This window comes from Ceratotherium simum, chromosome 21 (genome assembly GCF_057802395.1).
Source record: "Ceratotherium simum simum isolate JZ-2026a chromosome 21, ASM5780239v1, whole genome shotgun sequence".
In the NCBI taxonomy this organism is placed as follows: Eukaryota; Metazoa; Chordata; class Mammalia; order Perissodactyla; family Rhinocerotidae; genus Ceratotherium; species Ceratotherium simum.
The window spans coordinates 13,884,516-13,906,080 of NC_141920.1; the positions used below are offsets into that span (position 1 = coordinate 13,884,516).

At 54.3% G+C, this 21,565-nt stretch overlaps 1 protein-coding gene across 6 annotated transcripts in view; it reads left to right on the forward strand.

The window, feature by feature from the left end:
• Nucleotides 1-19,544: 19,544 nt before the first annotated feature.
• SULF2 (sulfatase 2) overlaps nucleotides 19,545-21,565 on the forward strand; it is a 123,829-nt gene continuing 121,808 nt past the window's right edge. For 4 of the 6 annotated variants that reach the window (XM_087445150.1, XM_087445154.1, XM_087445155.1 and 1 more), the window contains exon 1: nucleotides 20,534-20,683. The gene's annotated coding sequence lies outside the window, so the exon portion shown is untranslated. Of the gene's footprint in view, nucleotides 20,002-20,160; nucleotides 20,197-20,533; nucleotides 20,684-21,565 lie in introns of those variants that run through there. The other 2 variants (XM_087445151.1, XM_087445153.1) reach the window with 2 other exon arrangements.

The following is a 21,565-nucleotide window of genomic DNA, read 5'->3' on the forward strand; positions in this document are numbered from 1 at the left end:
TGCTCAGATGGCGGCCTCACCAATATCCTCTCCCACATTCCTCTTTCCAAAGAGAAGCCCAGCTTTGCTCTGGTGTCCACCCGAGCCCCACGCAGCCCCTTGGCTCAGCTCCAGGGTCATCCTCATGAGTCGACAGTTATTGGCATACAGCAATCCCCTGGAGACTGTTAGTGGTCCGGGGTGGGCACATGGCCTGAGATGACCAGTTGTCCTGGAGAGATGAATATACATCCCACAGTCCAGAGAGGTTTCTCTCTCAATCCAGCAGACCTGGACCAGGAGATACGTGGTCCCGGTTGCTGATGGCAGCTATCTTGTGACCGAGAGGGGAACTGACTTAAGAACGAAACCACAACAGCAGATGTCCAAGCAGGACCGCTGGTGGTGGTGTATCGTGGCTGAATCAGCCCACCCTGAAGTCCACCTGACTGGTGGACTCTTACAGGAGAGAATAAATTCCCCTACAGTGTAGGCCAGATTCATTAGCCGTTTCAGTTACATGCAGCCAAAAGCAAGCTAATTGACAGACCATGCCCCCAAAAGCCTTCTCGGACCCCCAGCGCCCAGCAATCCCTCCCTTCTCTGAACCTCAGGACCTGTCTCACTGCACCTGTGTCCTATTTATGTCCCTGTTCACGTCCCCCACCAGCCATGGGCCCGCTGAGAACAGACCTGATTCATCTCTCTCCTCCATAGCCCAGGGCCCTGCGCTTAGTAGGTGCTTTGTAAATGTCATTGCACAAATAAAAGTATATTTTTATTGCAGTTGCTTTAGAAAGCCTGCTAGATGGGTGAAAGCACTGTTTTGTTTTCTGTTTTTGAGAAGCTCATCATGGAGATATAAACTGCTTGTCGGACAACAGTGCAGTACTTTGATGCCAGTCAAGACAGGTTTTAAGATGTTTTATTTTATTGGGACGAGCTACACGTCCATAAAGGCCCCATCCATTTTTTTCCCAGTTGATGGTATTTGACTCAGTAATTTCCTTCCCGCGATTGCTATCCCTCCTTAACATTCAACTTCCCTTTAACAAATGTAGCACTTTCCGACACCCATCTGGACAGGTGGCAGCCGTGCTAAATCTCCTCTGTGGGCCTGGGGCGCTCTGGGCGTTGACGGAATGTTCATCCATCCATTTTTGAACCGCGGGGGCTGCTCTGGAACCTTTAGAGAGGGGATTTCAGGAAAAAAGTGTTGGTTCCGCGTTAAATCAAAGGTTAGTGTTCCGGGGCCCTCCTGCAGATGGGCAGAGGGACCGAGGGTGAGGACACGCCAGCAGCAGGGGCGCATGGTGCACTCCTGCGGGTTTCTGATGCTCCCCTCTTCCACCCAGGCCGGTCTCTCCCATCGTAAAAGGCAACTCCATCCTTCCAGGTGATCAGGCCAAATCTTGGAGTCTGCCTGATGCTTATCTTCCTCTTGTTCCCCCACATCCAATCCATCAACCAATCCTGTCGGCTTTACCTTTAAACTATGGCCAGAATTTGACCTGGCCATACACCTCTTGCCTCCCTCACAAATGGTCCAAGCAGCCGTCCTCTCTCACTGGACTGTTGCAGTTGGCTCCTCACTGGTCTCCCTGCATCGGCTCTTCCCGCCAGCACAGGTCATCCCCTACAGGCAGCCAGGGGAATCCTTTCAAATGCCAAGTCAAAATCTTTAAAGTCCTGTGTGCAAAACTCTCAAATTACATCCCATCTCTCTCAGACTGTGACCCAAATTTCTTTTCCGTGGCCTAGAAGGCCCTACATAATCTCAACTCTGGCTACTCTCCCCCTTGCTCACTCCACTCTGAGCTTCCTAGAACATACCAGGGACACTCCCACTACAGGCCTTTGCACATGCCGTTTCCTCTGTCTGAAACATTCTTCCTCCAGATATGCACACGGAAGACTCCCTCAATTCCTTCAGGCCTCTGCCCAAATGGCACACCTCAGAGAGGACTTCCAGGCCCTCCAATCTAAAGTGGCCCCCCAGAACTCTCTATCTCAATACCCTGCTTGATGACTTGATTTTTATAGCTTCTATTACTATCCAGAACAACACACACTTATATAGGTGTATGTACGTGTGTGTATGTGTGTGTACATACACACATTTACACGGATGTGCACACACACGTATGTATGTCTATATGGTTGTACTCATGTGGGGCGTGTACCTCAGTGCTCACTGCCCCCTCCCTGCTCCACTGGAAGGTCAGCTCCGTGAGAACGGGGCCGTGGTCTGTTTCGTTCACAGCTGTGTCCCTGGGGCCTGAACAGGGCCTGGCACATGGGAGCTGCTCTGTGAAGAGCTATGGATTGAATGAATGAGTGAATGAGTGAATGATGCAGTCTCTGGGAGTGCAGCCTCAAAGGGATCCTCGGGGCGGGGAGACCGACAGAAGCTGGGCTGCACCCCGGGCTGGACTCCGTGTCAGCGTCCGCCCAGTAGGAGCCTCTGAGGCCCCAGATCCCCTTGTGTCCCGTCTCCTCAGCTCAGAGCGTCTCTCCGCAGGGCTCTGGCCGCGGGGATCACACAGCAGCCGGCGCAGAGCTCCCCCCAAGCGCACTCTCCTGGACGAGGCTCAGATGGCGGGTCTGCCGTCTCCAGGGACCCGACTCCTGGACGGTCACCACAGGCAGCTCCGCTGTCCGTCAGGACAGAGCCGGGCGGTCGGGGACACTGTGGAGCTCGATGAACCTGAGCTCTCAGCCAGGACGCCACCCTCCAGGGGAGGGAACTGCAGGCCGACGAGGGGACGGGAAGGGCCACAGGCGCTCAGGTGCTGGGGGCAGAGCCGGCCGAGACCAGCTTCCTCGCAGGCCAGGGTGCCTTCCTAATGGAAGTTTCCGGAAGCCTTGGCCCTGATCCTTCTCTCACCACTCCCTGTGAGTCAGAAGGGCAGGATTACTAGAGCCCAACTTGCCAATGAGGAAACTGAGGCACGGCCAAGGTAAGTGACTCACCTTTCTTCAAAGGGCTCATCACCGCAGGACCCGTGGCCCGGTGGGTAGAGCTGGGCCTGAGCCAGCGGCCTGGGCGGGGTCCTGCTCGGCCACTTTTGAGCCGAGAAATTGCTGATCCCCGTGAGCCTCGGGTTTTCCGTCTGTAGAATGATAATGAGCACAATGGACCCACGGCTTTTATGAGCAAGATGAAACCCAGGCATCACCCGGGGGAGGAGCCTGACTCTGGAGCCAGAGGGCCAGTCACCCCACCCGCCCTTCCAGTGCCCCCCGAGACCCTGCGCGGGTCACCAATGCCCGTCTGCAGACAGAGACGATGGTGGCGCCTCCACATGGGGTCCTCGTGAGGATCAAACGGTCTAACGACTAAATGGTTGAAAATGTTCGTTTACTTTTTTTGTTTTCTAAACAATCGGAACAGTGCCTCCACACAGCAAGCACAACGTGAGTATTTGTTAAATAAAAATGCACAAAATGCATGAAAAGTGCTCAGACCGTGTCTGACGCCCGTGCGCTCCGTGACTTTCAGCTGCTCTAATTTTTATTGACAAAGTGAGACCAGAACCCGGGAGTCCTCACCCCTCTGCTCCCCTCCTGCCCTCGTCACACCCCGGGCCACGGCTCCAGGCCGGCTCTGTCCCCCGGACACCGGCTCTCCTCTGAGGTCACCTCCTCACTCTGCCCCCATCTCCCCACCACCATCTCCTCCAGACACTCGCTGTCACACACACACTCACACATGTACACACTCACTCATTCACACTCACTCTCAGTCACACACATTACACACTCACACAGGTACACACTCTCATTCACACATACACTACACACTCACTCTCATTGACACACGTGCACACACACGGCCCCTGTGGTGTGTGCAGACCTTGGCTCTCACCATGAGGGTCTGAATCCCAGCTGACTCTGCAAACTCTGCCCCCGGCCCCTCCAGGGCTCCCCCCTCCCGCATGCCCAGCTCGGGAGCCGCCCACACAGGTCCTCACCATCTCCCTCCCACCCACTCCAGACCCTGTTCCTTTTGCAGTGACAAAACCAGCCCCAGGGCCCCCACTCAGGCCTCAGCCCCTGGTGGCTTCTCAGACACAACCCAGAGACCCCGGGCAGCACTCTCAGGTGACGGACGCCCAGCACCTACGGCCACCAGTGCAGGCTGGTCTTTGGTCTCTGGTCTCGCTCAGAACTGGGGGACGAGAACACCACAGGCTCCACTTGGCTACAGACAGGAACAGCAAAGACAGGAGACCACACGCGGTGTGGCCGGAGAAGGGGAGGTCCACGCTGAGCTGGCAGGGCCACGGTCACACCCCACGATTCTCCTTCCCCTGGCCAAGTGCCCAGATTGTCCGGAGTCACCCGAGGAGGTCAGGGGACACGGAGGAGGGAGCAGTGGTTGCCCCTTCACTCTTTCACTCGCTTGTCAACCAACTGTGGGCTCCAGCGAGGGGCAGGACCCTGTTCTCACGAAGCGCCCGGGCTGGTGGGGACCCGGCTGTCAGCAGCCACGTGCAGCAGATGCAACAATCCTGGGGGAGGGGTGGCCCCAGCAGCAAGCACTCAGCTCCAACCGGGGGGAATCGGGGGTCTGGGGAGGGGCTGGGGGAGGGCGTGTGGAGCCCACATTGGAAAGAAGGAGCAGGAAGGTGGTGCAGCGGGAGGACCAGCCAGGACAGCAACAGAGACAAGGACGAACCTGGTGGGGGCGAGAAGGGGACTCCCGTAGGCAGAGCCGTCGGTGGGAAATGAGAATGGGATCCAGAGGGTTGGCGGAAACCAGGAGGTAGAGCCTGAGACACCCCCTGCGAGTGTGGACTTCATCCCTTGGACCAGCGTCCCCGTGCTCCGGCCACCCCGTCACCTGTCTGATGCAGCACAGCCTGTGAGGAATTTGCTTTCTTTTAAATCAGATGTCTAATTATGTAAATGTATTTTAACAGCAAATCTTATATCCTCAACTTAATTGGGAAAATACATTAGAAACCAAAGCAACGTTATAAATTGCAGCTAGGTACAATTGCCCAGGAAGGCTCGAAGCCCAGGGCTGGCTCTCTCTTGGTTCAAAAGGGAATGATTAAGTGTTAGAAAGGAGTTAAGATATACTAGCACAAACTGAGACTTTTCTCCTTGAGGGAAAGGAGAATTCGAAAGGACCAACTTTCTAACCCTGTGTCCCCATGCTCCGTCATGAAGTCTGAGTCCCTTAGCATCACTTGTCATCACTTCCCCGGGGAACCGCACACTGTCTGTGCCCTGCACATAGCCCTGGAACCTTCCAGTGGGCTCAGACACACTTCCAACTGCCAACATCTGCTTCTCTTTGCCTGGAGGCTTTTGTCCACAACCTCAGCAGACCACTTTGCCCACATAGGGCAGGCAGAAAGTGCCAGAGAATGCACACCCCCTCCAGCAACCCCCAAAGGCTGACTTGTAGGAGCTGGTGCTCCCTTGCTCCCAGGACACCTGTTCCAAGTGTGACTGGCTCCATCTCCCAGACCTTCTGATGGGGCTGAACTCCAATTGTCCTCTGCATCAGCAGCTGAATGACACACCTTTTCCTCCCTTCCTCTCTCGCTTCCTGCTCCCGGCCAGTGTTTCCTGGAATCACCTCCCAAATAAACTACTTGCTCTCGAATTCTTGTCTTGGGGTCTGCACCTGGGACAACCCAAACTAAGACACCGACCATCGGTGACATTTGCCCCCTGCAGTCCCCTCCCATTGTAAGACCCCCAATCCGAGAGTCTCAGTCCAAAGACAGCTTGGCTCTGATAACTAGATGTGAAATCAACTCAGGGGAAGCCTGCACGGCAATTTACTCTGGCAGGGGCTGGATTTTTCCATGAAATATTTTCATGTGGCATTGATTACTGAGAGTGAAGCTAGGACGGAGTCAATCAGATCTGCAGTCGGAAAGCCTCGCTCGGGCTCTGCCCTGAAGCGAGGATTTGGGGGGTGCCAGGGCGTGCCCTGGGAGCCCAGTCAGGCCCCGCTGCTGTCGTCAGAGGGGATAGTGGAGGAGCTTGGAGGGGGAGCCGCCCTTGGCAGGTACTTAAGAAGGACAATCAGCAGGAATTTGCAGTGGATTAGGCTAGAGGGAGGAGGCTGAGGAAAACGGTGATCTCTGACTTTTACTGGATGCAAGTGTCAGTCACCCCAAAAATAAACACGGCAGGAGGAGCAGCTTTGGGGAGGGAGGTCATAAGTTCAGACTCAGGCACGTTGAACATGAGCTGCCCTCAAAGAACCCAGGTGAAGGTCCCAGAAGCCTGCTGGGCCTATGGGACCAGAACTCAGAGGAGAGGCAAGGGCAGCAGGGACCATCCAGCAGATATAAATGAGGGAAGGGGTGTGGATTTTAAGAGGGGGATGTGTGTGTTTCTTGTTTGTTTTTAAATCGTGGTAAAATACACACAAGATACAATTTACCATCTTAACCCTCCATCAGTGGACACTCGAGTTGCTTCCACCTCTTGGCTATTGTGAATAATGCTGACATGAATATGGGTGTACAAATATCTCTTTGAGACCCTGTTTTCAATTTCTTTTGGGGCATACAGCCAGAAGTAGAATAGCTGGATCATATGGTAATTCTATTTTTAATTTTTTGAGGAACCGCCATACTGTTTTCCCGGAGGCAGCACCATTTTACATTCCCACCAACAGGGCACAAGAGTTCCAATTTCCCCACATCCTCACCAACGCTTGTTATTTTCTGGGGGTTTTGATAGTAGCCATTCTAACAGTCATGAGTTGGTTAAGAGGTTTTAAATTACAGATGAGGAAAAGGTGCAGAGGAAGAAAATTATTGCCCAACATCGTAATAAGGCCGGGGCACATGAGTGTCATACTTAGCTCGTCATCAGCCTTGTGAACCTGGATCTGTTGGGGATGCTCTTGGCTACAGGTAGCGGTGCTGTGAGGGCATTTACTGTTTTCTTAATACCGGGGCCCAGAGTGGTTGGGCAGTTCAGGCTCTTTTCTGCTCTGTCATCCTCGGCGGATCCGTGACGTCGCCCCCTCCTGGCCGTGTGATGCCTCTCTTTGGAGGCGTGTGTGCACACGTGACCACTTCTGCAGCAACAGGAAGGGGGCATGAGGCAGGACCACCACCTTCTAAGACTCTGACCTTTTTAACAGGAAAAAAACTGTTTCCCCAAATCCCCCATCGGATACCTCCTTATACTTCATTGGCAAGAACTGGCCCTGTGCCCGCTCATATGATTGGTCCTCGGGGGTTTGTCAAAGCAGAGATTGCTGGCCCCACCCCCAGAGCTTCTGATTCAGTGGGTCCGGGGTGGGCCCAAGAATCTGCATTTCTAACAAGTTCCCAGACGATGCTGATGCTGCTGGTCCAGGGACCCCCCTTTGAGAGCACCTGGCTTAAAGCCATCTTGAGTGGGGTACATTACCAGCCACACAAAACCAAGTTTCTATTGTCAAGGAAAAAACGCTGTCGGTAAGAACCAAGATGTTCTGCCATAAACTCTCTGTGGAGCTTGGTTGTCGCATCTTTTTCCCCCACTGGACTCTAAGTCCCCAGGAGCAAGGGTCATGAAAGCCGCCTTTTGGGCCCCGGGGTCTGAGACTTTCTTACTGTGACTTAGTAGAAACTTTAAACAGATTTGTCAAATGAATGAATAATGAGCATCTCACCAAGGACGCGCAGGCTGCCGCCGGCTCCAACAAAGCCCCTTCCCTCCCCGGGCGCACACCGGCGGCTCCGAGGCCCAGGGCCGCCCCTCCCCCACCGGGCTCAGGGGGCCGGCTCCCCCAGAGCAGCTCATGGGGCTTCCCTCCCAACGCCTCCTCCCAGGGGAGGCCTGGCTCCTGCTCTGAAATGCACTGCGGGATCAGAGCTGGCCTGTGGGTAACCCACGAACGAGGCCTGTTGGGGGCCTTCACGGCTGCCCGCATCCAGGCTGAGGCCGACAGGCTGTGGCCAGGGGTCCCCAATAGTGTCTGTGAAGGGCCCACAGCGGATGGTCCCTGTTCACGGCAAAGAAACAAGCCCTCCCTCCACCTACTGTCTAACCAGCACCAACCGAGAGCTCCCATGTCTAACCAGCACCAACCGAGAGCTCCCATGGCCCGGCTTGTGGTTCCTTCTGAACGAGCGAACGCAGGCACACAGGCCTACAGCCTCCTTCGTCCACAGGTTGCAGGCAGGGAGTAAGACCAGTGAGGAAGGGAGCCGCCCTGCATAGAGTTTATCCCTTGTTTTGTTTTTTTTTGCTTAGGAAGATTCGCCCTGAGCTAACATCTGTGCCAATCTTCCTCTATTTTGTATGTGGGTTGCCGCTACAGCATGGTGACGAGTAGTGCAGGTCCACACCCAGGATCCAAACCTGTGAACTCAGGCCACCAAAGTGGAGCTCTCGGAACTTTAACCACTCAGCCACGGGCCTGGCACCGAGTTTATCCTTTTATTCCACACTCACGTTCACACTTGATCCGAATGATAGTCCTGGAGGGAGCAAAGTGAGGGAGATCTTGGTGCCCATTTTACAGATGAGAAAACAGAGGCTCAGAGTGTGCCCAAGGTCACACAGCAGGAAGCTGGGAGCAGAGCCCAGGTCCCCTGACCGTGGGCACACAGATGAATGTTACATGACCTGGCTGTTATGAACAGATGAAACGTAAGTGGTTTCCTGCTTCAATCGGGGGATTAAATGAGCAAAGGCACAGAGCTCGCCCTGTGATGCATTTGCCACAAGAAATGGGTTCATTTGGGGTTTGGGCCCCAGGGCAGCCTTAGGGCACCCAGATGGCTGGGGTCTGGGGAGCTCTGTGCTGTCTTCCATCCAGAAGATGGAAGGTTGGCCTGTCTTCCCACCTTCCATTTGGAAGGCTGGTGAAGGTTCTGGAGGCTGAGCTCCATGCGACCTTGGACGAATCACTTCCCATCTCTGGTCCTTGGTTCCGTGACAGTAAGGATGAGGATTAAACGAGAAGCATCGAGTGCTCGGCCCGCGCCCCACACTGCAGGTAGAGCAGGTGTTGGTCTTTTGTGGGCACCCAACTCCCTCCCTACGTTTTGCTAACGTCCCACACAATGAGCACTGCCTTCCCACGCCAGTTCCAGAAACTCGAATTCCCAAGCTTCTTTGCAGGTGGGATGTAGTCACGTGGCCCAGATTCCGCCCAACAGACACACCGTGTGAGACGGGATTCAGAATGGAGCTTTGTGTGGAGGAGGCTGTGCCCAAGGGATGTGAGCTTCTAGAAAACACTGTGGCAAGGCTTTTGGTTCTTCCAGGGGCTCCGCAGTGGCTGAGCCTTCAGTGTCCGGGCCCAGTTTCGTCAGGACAGACACGGTGGCCGTGGTCTGTTGCCGGAGCAGCCCCCAGGGTGTGGCTGAAGTCTTTTCTAGCTGCACGGCTTCAGAGCCTGCGTTCTGACCCTCCCAGGGATTTGGGAATGCTTAATATCTTTACACAAACCCCTTTCTTGCTTTAACTACCCAAAGCGGGTCTACTGTTTGCAACAGAGTTCCCGGACATGAACAGGAAGTGTTCACTAGACGGTAGGTGTTACACCCCTAAGCTGCTCTCTCTAGGGCGACTGGGACAGACCGGGATAAACCCAGCTCACAGCAGAGGCCTCTGCTGCAGTCTTGGTCAGCAGCCCAGCCCTTGTGGGCACCAGCACCTGCCAGAGCCACAGCCGACCGGACACAAGCACAAACGGATGAGTCACCAGGAGCAATCACAGGACGAAGTTAAGCCTGGGTGCCAAGTGGCGGAGACTCCGCCTAGCCACGGCTGGGGACGGTGCTGTGCCGATGAGAGGCACCTCTTGGGGCAGGGCCTCAGGAAGAGGCAAGGTCTTGCTGGAAGGAAGGCAAGGGAACACTTTGAGGGTCCTGGCAGGGGCCAGCCCAGGACGCTGAGCAGGACAGAACTGGCCCAGCCACTCTGCAGAGTCCTCCCAGGCTCAGGGAGCTGCACCACGGTGGAAAGAGCAGCACCCCTGGGTCCTGCTCTCTTCTCTGTTTTCACCGCACTGTGTGTCCTCAGGGATGGTGCTTCCCCCCTCTAGCAACAGTGACCCCCGTGTGCCTGGCTGTGGGCCATGCAGGGGTCGTGCAGGCTCCCCCACACCCACCCCAGTTCCCAGCCCCCATCATCCCCTCCTACTTTCCAAGGGAGTTGGATGTGTGCACTGGGGAGGGGGCACAGGCCTCTCTTTCCAGCTGGAAATGTGGGGTGTGCCCCTCCCTCCTTGCCCCACCTCCCTCCAGCACTGTCCACAGCCCAGATAGGCCTTTCTAGGCCGGGGCCTGGGCTTCCCGCAAACCATCGCAGCAGCCCAGCCTCCGTCCCTCTCCCCACCCACCACCCTTCCCACCCTCCCCACAACCCAAACTGCTTCTGTGGATGCTTATTTACATTCTTTTCCATTGCCTCCACCTTGACTTCAGTGTCAACTAGGCGGCTCAGCTTGGGTGACCTCACACCACTGTCCTCTTCCCGAGGCCCCGTCCCTGAGCAGGGGCTCAGCCAGGCGGGTTAGATCACTGGGGGAGCTTCAAAACCACCCATGCCCGTGAGGGATCTCATGAGGCGTGATGAGAAAGTTCTAGAAATGGATTACGGTGGTGGTTGCACAACTCGGGAAATTTAAAAACCATCGAACGGTACGCTGAAAGTGGGTGGATTTTATGGTATGTAAATTATACCTCAATAAAGTTGTTTTTAAGAAAGTTTCCATATCTAGGCCCATACATTGTTAACCCGTGAAATCAGAGACTCTGTTTTGGGGCCTGGGCTGAGAGCCCCACTCTGGTGTCACCGTGGGGACGTTTCTTCCCACCACCGTCATTCACACACTCACCCGAGGGAGGAGGGGTGGCCCCGATTCGTTTCCTGGCACTGCCGGAACAAAGCGCTACAGCCTGGGTGGCCTCAAACAACAGAAATGTATTCTCTCACGGTGCTGGGGCCAGAAGTCTGCAATCAAGGTGTCAGCAGGGCCATGTCCCCTCAAAAGGTTCCAGGGGGGCCCTTCCCGCCTCTCCCAGCTCCTGGTGGTGGCCATCCTTGGTGTCGTTGGCTCGTGGCTGCATCACTGCAGTCTCTGCCTCTGGCTTCACATGGCCCTGTTCCCTGTGCGTCTGTGTCCCCGGTTTCTCTTCCTATAAAGACACCAGTCATTGGATTGGGCCACCCTAATCCAGTGTGACCTCATTTTAACAATTTATACCTACAAAGACCCTTTTTCCCTTTTTCCTCACATTCTGACATTCTGGGTGGACAGGAATTTCAGGGGGACACTATCCAACCCAGTACAGTGGGAGTGGGTGCCGAGTCAGCCTTGTTAAGACCGGACGACCCAGGGACAGGTGGGGTCCCTTCTCCTCCACTTCCTGCAGTAACGACCCCGGGTATCAGGGCCCTAGGCCGCCTCCGAGAAGCAGGTCTGAGGCTGGTCTCCCACCAGGCGCCACTATGGGGACGGTGCAGGCGTGGCGTGGTGGTGTCTAGATAAGTGTCAGCTCTGGAGATTCCGCAGGGGACTCCTAGACACAGGGGCATGGGAATCAGAAGCCCCCAGGTCAAGTCGTGTTATCTAATCCGGCCTTACTTGAAAAACCACCGCCATGCTGATCCTCGATCCTCACCGGACAGACCCTCAGGTCTATTTCTCAGTTGGTTCTAAGTTGCAGCGTGGGGGAAGAGAAGGATGCTTAATGGTCACTGCTAAAAATAATAACACAAAACCCAGCCCCTGGACCAAACACTGTCTGACGGCATCACACATTAATTCATTCGATTTCACAACCCCTACTCTTATTATCCCCATTTTCCAGGTAAGGAAACCAGAGTTCGGGGAAGTGAAGGACGTGGCCCAGGGTCTCAGAGCTTGTAAGAGGCGGGGAACCACATTTGAGCCTGACCGTCTGGCTCCAGAGTCTGTGCCCTAAACCAGGGCTCTGCAAACTGCAGCCTGTGGGCCAAACCTGACCTGCCTGGTCTGTTTTTGTATAGCCCGTGAGCTGAGAGCAGTTTTTCCATTTGTAAAGGGTTATAAAAAAACAAACAAAGAATATGCGACAAAGACCGTGCGTGGCCTGCAAAGCCTAAACTCTTTACTCTCTGTCCCTTTGCGTAAAAAGTCTGCCAACTTATGCCCTCAACCATGATGCTGCACGGCCTCCCACACCCTCCGTAGCTACCAAGACAGGACCAGGAAGGATACAGAGGTTGTAGACAGAAATCTATATCCTCAGGGTCGGGATGTAAGACACACACGAAATGATGGCAAATCACACGCACACACAGCTCCCAGCTCAGGCTTCTGACCCAAGCAGGGCCAATTACAGCACCACGTGTCGTGTCCCCAGGCTTAGTGACAGGTTCAAGGAGGAACGTGTGAAATAAGCTAGGTCAATGGGATGCAATTCTGGACTTCTGCTGAAAAAAAAAAACAGGCTGAAGAGCAAAAAAAGGGGGAAGGAGTAGATTTATTGGCTCACATAATTGAAAATTCCAGTGTTATCTGGGTGGCTTCAGGTACAGCTTGACCTAGGTGTTCACATATGTATTAGTTTTCTATTGCTACATAGCAAAGTACCACAAACTTGGCAGCTTAAACCGATACAAATTTACTATCTCACAGTTCCCATGGGTCAGAAATCTGGCTATGGATTAGCTGAGTCCTCTGCTCAGGGTCAGAGCAGGCTGAAATCAAGGCCTGATTTCAGTGCCCTTGGCTGAAGGTGGCTTAGGCTGTGATCTTGTCTCAGGCTCAGGGTCCTCCTCCACCCTCTCTGGCTGCGGAAGAATTCAGTTCCTTGTGGCTACGGGACAATGAACCCCACTTTTGTTTGTTTTTTTCTGTGAGGAAGATCAGCCCTGAGCTAACATCTGCTAATCCTCCTCTTTTTGCTGGGGAAGACCGGCCCTGGGCTAACATCCATGCCCATCTTCCTCTACTTTATATGGGACGCCGCCACAGCATGGCTTGACAAGCGATGCATCAGTGCCCGCCCAGGATCCGAACCAATGAACCCCGGGCCACCACAGCGGAGCATGCGCACTTAACCACTTGCGCCACCGGGCCGGCCCGAGCCCCACTTTTTTGTTGTCTGTCAGGTGGAGGCCACTCCCTGCCAAGCGGCCTTCTCCACAAGATGGCAATTTGCCCTTTCAAGACCAGCTGGAGCGTCTCTGATTCCCGGAAGGGTAGGTCCAAGTTCCACGCCCAGATCTGGAGCAAGGGGTCAAAGCCATCCCAGTACAGGCTCAGGGATTGAAAACAGGATAGGGACCATTTCCCCAAAGGAAAGTAGAGATCCTGTTATAAAAACTGGGCAAATAGACGCTGGAAACACCCCTCCCTCTTTCCCCAAAAAAGCAAATATCTATATTCCATCCACACTCTCCCAGACAGACCACCTTACTTTATCTCCAGTTAGAGGCAATTTTTATTGTCCAAATTTCCAACACTTTTCTTGATTTCCTAACTCATTTTTTGTTGCGACTTTAGCTGAAAAAAAAATGCATTTACCTATGTGCCCCTGCATAAGAAAATCCAGTACTGAATATCTTTTTTGAAAAATGCACAGGCCAGTAATAAGGTAAAAGTCGACTTACCAGAGGGGAGTGGGAGGGCACGCGCTGAGTTGGAGCCCTGCCTCTGGGTTTACTCTCCTCCAGCAGGGAGAGGGGTCTCCTTTGTCCCCTCCTCTCCAGGTTCCAGAGCCTGGGCTCCTGTGTGAGCCTCCAAGGGCTGGTCTCAGGGGTGAGAGTCAAAATATTTAACCAGGCCCTGAAACATCGGCCCAGATGCCCGCTGTAAACAACCAGAGCCTTTTCCAGGCCAAATGTGGACCTGGCTGGCCTCTCACGGAGCAGCATGTGGCCCACAGTGTGGCTGCATGAGCACTTCCAAGAAGTTCTCCCCGGGGCATTATGCTTGGAGATGGTTTCTGTGTGAGCCTGTGAGAGGCCAGTGGTGCTTAAAATCACAGGCCTCTGGCCAGCAGATTGAACATTAATTACAACTGCACAAGGAAGGTGGGTTGTTATGCACCAGGCACTGTTCTAAGCAGTTTGTATATGAACTCGTTAGTAAGTCACGACAACCCTAGAAAGTAGGGACGACTGTCATCGTCCCCATTTGGCAGAGGAGTTTAAGGGACAGAGGCCCGAAGTCACACAGCTGGTGAGTGCCAGCACTGCGACTGCACCTCTCTGCATTTGTCCCTAAACACTGGAGTCCTCACACTCCATTTGACCACCTCTTCTGCTTGAAAATGTCACACACAGGGACAGTCATTCATTTAACTACTGTCTATTGAATACCGACTGTATGCTAGACACTTCTAGGCACTGGGGCTTCAACAGTGAACAAACCAGACACAGCCCCTGCTCTCCTGCAGTTGATGTGGGGTGGAGGTGGGGAGCAGGAGATAGACAGTGGTCATGGACACAGAATAAAGACAGAATTTCATATAGTGGCATGCTATGGGAAGACAATAAAGTAGGAAGGGGGCATAGAGAGTGAAGGAGATCAGGCAACAGCTTTAGACAAAACAGACAGGGGAGAACTCTCAAGGAGGAGACATTTGAGCTGAGATCTGAATGACGACAAAGAGCAAAATCTGGGGAAAGAGTATTCCAGGGAGAGGGCACAGCATGTGCAAAGGCCCTGAGGCAGGAAAAGTCTTAAAGAACAAAGAGAAAGACACTCTTGTGGCTCTGTTAATGTGAGCAAGTTGAGGAGTGATTATGGAATTACTGTCCATTTCCTTAGGTGTGATGATGAAGGGGAGGTCATCTGGGAGAACAGCTTATTCTTGGGAAATGCCGGCTCAGGTCCCGAGGGGTAATGTGCCATAATGTCCTCAACTTCCTTTCAAATGGTTCGGCAACATATAAAGCACACATGGCAAAATATTAACAACTGTAGATTCCAGGTGGAGGGTATAGCACATCCACAGTCCTATTCTTTCATCTTTTTCATTTGAATCTTTCATAAAAATAAGAGTAAGAGAGCAGAGAAAGATATTGGAGAAGCCCGCAAGGACAGGACCGTGTAGATCTCGTGATCCTGCTCAGGAATTTGGATTTCCATCTTAAGAGGAGGGGGCTTTAAGCCTGGGAGTGGCATGATCTGGTTGGCTTTGGCACCATCACAGCAACTGCCTTGGGTTTTCCCAGTCGGGTTTTGCAGATAGTGGAGGAGCCTCTCGCATGGCCCATGATAGCACATCTCCGATTCTGCTTCAAGGAACACTCATCATGCACCTTCCAGCCAGGCACCGTGCATGCATTTTACCTTCAGTCATCTCACTTTATCCATGTGACAACCCGCAATGTCCTCAATATTCTCCCCACTCTTAAGATGAGGAAACTGAGACCAGGGGAGATCAGCTAAGGAGTCACCAGCCACTGGGGGCTGAGTCCAGGTTAGTTAGAACCTCGGCCCTGGGGCAGCACTAAGTCATTTCCACTTTTACGAAATCACCACCAACATTAACCATAATCTATTAATTATAATCAAGGCTCAAAAGTGATTTTTCTGGAAGGCGATTGTAAAACAAGGTGAGCTGCCACGGAGAGACGAAATGGAATCGCACTTACGGTCAGATGGACCCTGCTTCTTCCCTTTAGAAAACTATCGCCCCAAAGACACCCGAGCTCTGCCTCCTCCACAGAGATTTGCAGCCATGCTGCCCAGGGAACGAATTACTCTTTTTTTTTGAGGAAGATTGGCCCTGCGCTAACATCTGTTGCCTATCTTCCTCCCTTTTTCTTTTTTCTCCCCAAAGCCCCAGTACATACTTGTGTATCATAGTTGTCAAGTTGTAGCTCCTCTATGTGGGATGCTGCCTCAGCATGGCTTGATGAGCGGTGTGTAGGTCTGTGCCCAGGATCCGAACCTGAGAACCCCAGGCCGCCAAAGCTGAATGCACGAACTTAACTGCTCCGCCACGGGCCGCCCCCAAGTTACTCATTTTAATAACCAATTACACGTGGACTGGTGCTGCTTGTGTATCTCTTTCATTGCATCACGAATTACATGAAATTCACATATTTCATCTTTCTTGCCTGCTTATCCAAAAGAGAACTCCTGGTGTATTTTTAAGCAACTAGACAAATTGCCACTGTTAGGCAGCCCGACTGTCTTTCATTAGTAAGAACTCAGAGTAAACATCACTGCTTTTCGAGATCACTCATAAGCAGCCCCCAGGAGACTGCAATTATACCTGTTTATAATTCTCCTGCTTCCCAATCCAACCCTTGATTCATGAATGTGCACTTTTAGGCGTCGGGCGTTAGAATAAATTAGACTATACAATTACGTGTAATTAAGGGGGGAAGCGAGTACCAGGCTGCAAAGATGAGCCCTGTTTTGCTGAAGTAAAGCACGTCGATGTCAGCGTGTCGGCCGAGGAAGGCAGCATGAAACACAATTAACGTTCTTTTTAGTTAAAGGGGGGTTTTGGTGCTATTTTTCATTATTACAATCTCTCAAGAAGTATAAACAGTTTTTCTCTAATACAATTGCATTTCTACCGACAAGACCGCTTGGGTCTAAGTGAAAACTCAGCAGAATTAACCACAAATTTACATTGTTATGGGTGATCCTGGGATTTGTATTTTTAAACCTGTGCAAAACCGTGCCTACACAAGGACTGAGAAATTTGATCCCAACCCCCAGGGTGACCCTGCAGCCTCTTCTGCGTTTCTAGAAGCAAGTTACAGCCAAACTTGTGCCGGTTATTAAAGCCACCTGTGCCCCAGTTCTGTGGCTCATGTTCCCAAGCCCCCGTCTGTGGCCCTGTTTCTACTTTTAACATTTCTCCTTCACACGTCAATTTGTTTGAGACACGTTAAAAGCTTGGCTTTTACAACTGCCATAAAATCCCATCTACTCCGACCCAAATGCAGCCAGAAGTGCGAGGACAATCAGATTGAGTTTCAGCCTCTTGATGGAGATAAAAAACACACACACACAGCAGGAACAATATTTTTTTTAATTGTTGCATAGGAGTTCAGGAAATAGAACAGCATTCCAGCTTTGCAAGGGACATAGACCCAGATGGGTGCTCCGCACAGAGGGCCGCCAAGGAAGTCGCAGGAGGAAACAAGCCGTGTGGGTGTCAAGAGAAAGGTCCCCTGGAGGTTAAACCCACAAGGTGGGGGGAGGAGGGGTCGGGAGTGGTGTGAGGAGCCTGAAGAGCCTGTCACCCAGCCGGGACGATCACACCCAGAGATGCCATCAGGGTGAGGAGGGACACAAGAGGAGAGAGGTGTCCCAGACGGCGTGCTTGGAGACGGGCAGGTGCTGGAGAATCAGGAGGCCAGGAGGGTCCCGAGAATCCTGCTGAGGCCCCGCCCAGGCCCACTGTGTCCTGGCTGAGCGACTTCCCAGGCTGGGGGACGTCTGAGCCCCTGAGGCCCCTTGCCTCTCCCAGGCGGACACTGAGCTCCCCAGGGGGCCAGGAGTCCCCACCTGTCTGGAAGAACCTGGAAAACTTAGGCCGAGGCCTCAGACCCGGAGGACAGAGGAGTCTGCTGTGAATTATGGGGAAGAAACTTGGCCAGAGGGCGCTTGGCAGACCCTCCCACCCCGTGAGAGTCTGAGCTGGTGGGTTAAGTCCTGACCTGAAACCCGATCCACGCACCTGCCTAGGGTGAACACACACATACATGCACACACAGTCAGACACACACACCACCACATGCATGTGCACACACACTCAGAGGCAATCACAAACAAGAGCTGTCCCCTTCGCCCTAACGAAGGGTAAGAGGCAAAACACAGACATCACCGCGTCTGGTCTTTGAACAGCAACAGTGGAAAGAATAAAAATCCCAAAAGATAATCAAATGATACCATCTCAGCCCTATGTAGGGGACTTTGAGCTGCCCTCCATGACTGAGGAGGAGAGAAGGATGGAGGAGAAAATAGTGTCTGCGCCCATTTAGGGAGGGGAGAGCTGTGCTCATGAACTTGAGGCCTGAAGGCAAGCAGTGCGGTTTTGAACTTTTTTGCAGTGGAAATCCCCCCACCTCCAGAACTCAACATAAAAAGCAAGCAGAGGGCAGATCTCATTTCTGGCAGATCTCACCGCCCTCCCCTACCCCAGACCCCTGAGGCACCCCATGGGGCTCTGAGGACCCAGTTACAAAACTGATGCAGTGGATACATGTCCCAAAGCCAAGCACAGCCTTAAATGGGTTAAAACCACACTCGTCAGTTTTTGACCTTGGTCAATTTCTTTACCTCTCTGAGCACCAGTTTTCCTGAAGGATTGTTAAGAGGATTACATGAGATAACCTGGTAGAAACACTCAGCGGTGGACCACAGAGCTGACTAGAGCTGTGCTGTCCAGGATGGGGCCCCCAGGCCCCATGTGGCTGGTCCTCACTGAGATGTGTCGTCAAGTGTAAAAACACACTGGATGCCCAAGACTTCATAAGAACAAAGAATGTAAAATATGTCATGCATAATTTTTATATTGATTACATGTCAAAGTGATAGTATTTTGGATATACTAGGTTAAATCAACCATATTACTAAAATCAGTTTCACCTGTTTCTTTTTGTTTTTTAATGGAGCTACTAGAAAATTGTAAATTACATCACGCCTGTCTTATTCTTGTACTAGACAGCACTGCGCTAGAGGCTCTGCAGTCAACGTGTCTCTGCTTCCGCAGAGGTGAGGCAGAAGGGGAGGGAGTCCCATTATTTTTTGGTGGGTGATGGTTAAGAAGTAAACCCGACACTTTGTTCCCAAGGCAAAAGGAGGGCAGAGGATCAGCATCCTCAGAGGTGCCGGAACCTGATCTGGAAAAGCAAGTTCTGGGTTTTTCTGATTTATTGAGACCGTAAGTTGGTCAGGGTGGTCAAGGGAGATTATGGTGGGAAGAGTCTAGAACCCCCAGCTGGTCACCCAATCTGAATTTCAGATAAACAAGGAGGAACTTTTTAGTATAGGTAAATCCTCATGCACCTCCAGAATTTTTATTTACTAAATATGACAACTGTAACTAGCACGAAAGAAGACTACACCAGAGAAAGGAGACGCTGGGTGGAAAAGTAACAATGGCCTGAGGTTTAAGAGCAAAGAGCATAACTCTGGAGCCAAGCTTGTTGGGTTCAAACCCTGGGTCTGCCACTTACACCTGGGTGACCTTGGGCCAGTTACTCAACCTCTCTGTGACTTGGTCTCCACATCTGTAACACGGGTATACGACACTTAGCTTCCAGATTGTTACTAGGTTTAAATAAGCTGCTATTGCCTACAAGTAAACTAACCCGCTGCAGGGCCTGTTCCCCTCAGCGACTCAGCTGTGTTTTCTGCAGCTACTGGCTGGCTCTCTGCCGGCTCTCGGCCCACCCCTGTCAGCCCCGTGCCCCTCTGGCCTCTTCTGTGGCGCCGGGTGCGGTGGAAACCGCGGTAGACAGCACCACCTTGAGTTGAATTCCTCCGGTTTAGGAGGAAGCCGGTGTCTCCTCCTTTCTTTCCTATTCCCGGACCGTTTCTGGAATACGGTAGCTATTTTCATTCGAGCTCCAGTTAATGTCTCGGGGAGCTTCCCGGGCGCGTGGGCAGTTCACCCCGCGATCTAGCTGCAGGCCCCGACTCGAGCTGGCGTCTCCAAAGGCAAACCCGTGTAGTTAGAGGCGAGCGCGCGGCTTTCAGCAAAGGCGGTCGGGTGTTTGCAGACCCGGGCAAGCCCTTGTGAAAGCAGATAAAAGAAAACATTTATTAACGTGTCATTACGAGGGGAGCGCCCGGCCGGGGCTGTCGCGCGCCCCGCGGAACACTTGGCTCCTTCCAGCTCAGAGGGAGGAGAAAAAGAAAGCGGAAAAGGGGGCGAGGATTCTCTTCGTTTCCAGCCAAGTGGACCTGATCGATGGCCCTCCTGACTTTATTGCGATATTTGATTTATTAGAGATGCCCCCCTCGTTTGTGTGTTACACACACACGCACGGCTCTGGCTCATCTCCAGCTCCTGCGCGAATCCCACGGCTGTTTCAACTCTCCGCCGAGGGCGAGCGGGAGCGAGTGTGTGTCGGGTGAGTGTGTCTGTGTCCCGGCGAGGGTGCGCGCTCGGCGCCGGGAGCGCGGCCAGCCGGGTCCCCAGGCTTCGGGAGGCCGAGAGCTGCCTGGACCCCCGCGCTCCGCCGCTGCCCCGTCCGGGGCCGGACTTCGGCGCCAGGGCCGTGCGCCGGGGACCGCAGGGCCCCGGCCGCGCGTACCTCGAGCCAGAGGTAAAGCGCCCGCGCGCGGGGGTCGCGGGGAGGGCGCCGCGGCGGATCCCCCGACCCCGGGCCCCCGCCGCCCGCGGCTCCCGGCCTGGCGCTCCCGCCCCGGCGCGCGCTCGCCTCCCCGCGCGGAGGCCGGCGGCCGGCGGGCAGGCGGGGGGCCGGGCCGCGCGGTGCCAAGGGGCTGGCCCGGGCTGCGCGGCCGGCCGGGCTGGGGCGATGTAAGTGCTGCCCGGGCGGGGCGCGGACCCGGACTTTGGCGAGGGCGGCGCGCCGGGGCGGCGGCGGGGGCGGAGCCGGGGGGCGGAGAGGCGGGAGGAGGCAGAGGGAGGGAGGAGGAGCAGCGGCAGCTCTGGCCGGGGATGCAGCAGCGGCGGCGGTGGCGGCGGCAGCAGCAGCGGCGCGGAGTCCCCTGCGCCCCGCGGCGCGGCCGGGCTGCGGCAGAGGTGGCGGCGCCCCGCGCCGGGTGAGGCCGCCCGGGCCGTGCGCGCTGGTGAGTGGGGCGCGGGGCCCGGGTGCGCGGGCGGGGGCTCCCCGCGGCCGGAGCCTGCCCCGGGGTGAGCGCGGCCGCGAGCGCCGCCCAGGTGAGCCGGGGCCGGTCCCGACCGCCCGGCTCCGGCTCCGGCTCCGGCCCCAGCGCAGCGCGCGGAGGAGGGAGCCGGCGGGCTGGAGGAGGCTCCGGCGCCGGGGGGCCGCAGAGGGATGACCCGATTGACCCCGCCGGCGGGCTCAGCGAGCGGGCGCGGACTTCCCACCGCGCCCTGACCCGCGGGCGCGCCCCGCGGAGCCCTGGAGGCCCGGGGAGAAGCGCGCCTGGGCCCGCCGGTCGCAGGGGGATGGCTTCCTTGACCTCCGTGAGTTTAGACCCAACGGACCGGCTAGAAGCCAGACCACGTGGGGCTTGTCCGGGCAGGACACGGGAAAGCGGTGGACCGGATCTCCAGAGTGACTGGGAGCTCGCAGATACCGAAAGGGCAAATAGGATTGAAAAGACAAACTTCCTCCCGGGCCGGGTCAGATCCAGCTTTCACCGCCTTGTCGAGAGATGCTCCCTTCCCCGGGCTCCCAAGGTTTCCGAGTCTGCCGATGAAAATGCAGCGATTTCTAGGAGTGCGCTTTTTTTTTTTTTTTTTTACATTCTTTGTAGTAGTTCATTCATTCGTTCTACAAGCATTTATGGAGCACCTCCTCGTGCCGAGCACCGCGTTATGCTCCAGGGAAACGCGACAAGCAGTGTCTAGTCCCTGAGCACCAGAACCCCTCGGTTCACTTTGAGGGCAGCCTGGAAAAGAGATGCGGTCTTAGGGAAAAATGTAAGGAGACGCCGCAAATCCTGGTTTTCGCACAGTGACCTCTGTCTGCAGTTCCCCACCTC